This window comes from Mus pahari, chromosome 5 (genome assembly GCF_900095145.1).
Source record: "Mus pahari chromosome 5, PAHARI_EIJ_v1.1, whole genome shotgun sequence".
Taxonomy (NCBI): domain Eukaryota; kingdom Metazoa; phylum Chordata; class Mammalia; order Rodentia; family Muridae; genus Mus; species Mus pahari.
Window position 1 is genome coordinate 70,308,477 of NC_034594.1, and position 1,892 is coordinate 70,310,368.

Below are 1,892 nucleotides of genomic sequence, written 5' to 3' on the forward strand. Positions count from 1 at the left end.
ACTCAGAACTACCCTCCACAAAAACTGCATTTGGAGTTGCTGTCTTCAGCTCTAGCCACCCCCCCCATCAGAGTCCACCCCCCCCCATCAGAGTGCATATGTGCAATCAGCCCCTGTCACTCCATGACAGCCATGAAGCCGGCTGAGAGGAAAATCGTAGTTGGTTCATGAGAGCGGTGGAGACGGGAGAGTCAGTGGAGACCCTACAAACCATGCACACAATCTAGAAAGAAAATTGAAACTATTTCCTAATAAAATCCACATTTAGGCCAGACCTGATGGCGCACACCTGCAACCCCAACATCTGGGAGATAGAAAAGCAGGAGGGTCAGAAGCTTCGTGTCATCCTCGCTATGTCGTGAGTTCAAGGTCAGCCTGGATTGTATGAGATCCACTCTCGGAAAACAAAAAACAATTCGTGTTAATACAATAATTCACATTCATCAGATACCACCCTAAACTCACCCCTTTCAGGGCTCCACCAAGAAGCTGTGTAACTGCTTAGACAAGAGCCCAAAAAAAAAAAAAAAAAAAGTCAGGGAAACATCAAAACTCTTTTAGAAGTCAAAGCGAAGTTCTCCTTGGCACTTATTAGCAATCACAGAATGATGTAATATAGACTATAATAAGATTTAACTGCTAAATTATGCAGCATACCTAAGAACAGAAGCTTCATCCTAGAGTTATTTATCAGAATGACTGACAGACATAAAATGGAGAGGGCAGAAACCATCTAGTAGAGTGAGTTGTCTTGCCCGGGCTCTAGAATCCAGCAGTAGGGTGAAGGATGGGCTCTCTGGAAGAGGAGGTGGCATTCATCTGTGGTCAGACAGTGTGGGTGACATGTGGTGGTGTGGACAGGTCTCTGCTTTCCAGAGGAGGATATGAACTGAAGAGTCTTGGAGTCAGTCATCTGACTGTCATCGGGGAGAATGAGAAGAGATGGCTAATCGTGTCCAAGCAGGTAAATGAGGTGGGTATGTGTGACAAGGCTCATCTGAGGGCAATGCCAGAACTTTGGGATACTGACTAGAGTGGCATGCAGAGTAGGGGTACGGAGGGGAGTGAAACGCACCCCAAATACTTCCTACCCACCAGTTCTCTCCCAGAGAGAGGCAGAGGCAGGGAGAGAGGAGAGAGAAGGGTGTTTTCCCCAAGGGGTGATATCAACAGAACTATCACTAATATTTTTTTTAAGATTTATTTATTTAATGTATATGAGTACACACTGTAGCTGTACAGATAGTTGTGAGCCTTCATCTGGATGTTGGGAATTGAATTTAGGACCTCTGCTCACTCTGGTCTGCCCATTAGCAGGGCAGCCAGGGCTACACAGAGAAACCCTGTCTCAGAAAGAAAGAAAGAAAAAATCTTAAAATAGATTAGAATAGAAATTGACAAGCTGATTCTTAAGTTTGTGTAATAATGCAAAGATATTAGGTTGCAAGTAGTCTTGAATGGGGCAAGGTCTGGAGGCCTTAAACTACCTGGATCTAGAAGGAAGAGAGAGAGAGAGAGAGAGAGAGAGAGAGAGAGAGAGAGAGAAGAGAGAAGAGAGGAGAGAGGGGGAGAGAGAGAGACAGGAGAGAGAGACGAGAGAGGAGAGACAAGAGAGAGAGACGAGAGAGACAAGAGAGAGGAAAGAGAGAGAGAGGAGAGAGAGAGAAGAGAGAGGGGGAGAGAGAGACAGGAGAGAGACAGAGAGACAGAGGAGAGAGAGGAGAGAGAGAGAAGAGAGAGACAGGAGAGAGGAAAAAGGGAGAGAGGAGAGAAAGGAAAGAGACAGAGAGAGAAGAGAGAGAGAGAGAGAGAGAGAGAGAGAGAGAGAGAGAGAGAGAGAGAGGAAAGAGACTGAGAGAGGAGAGAGAGAGACAGAGAGAGACAGAGAGAGA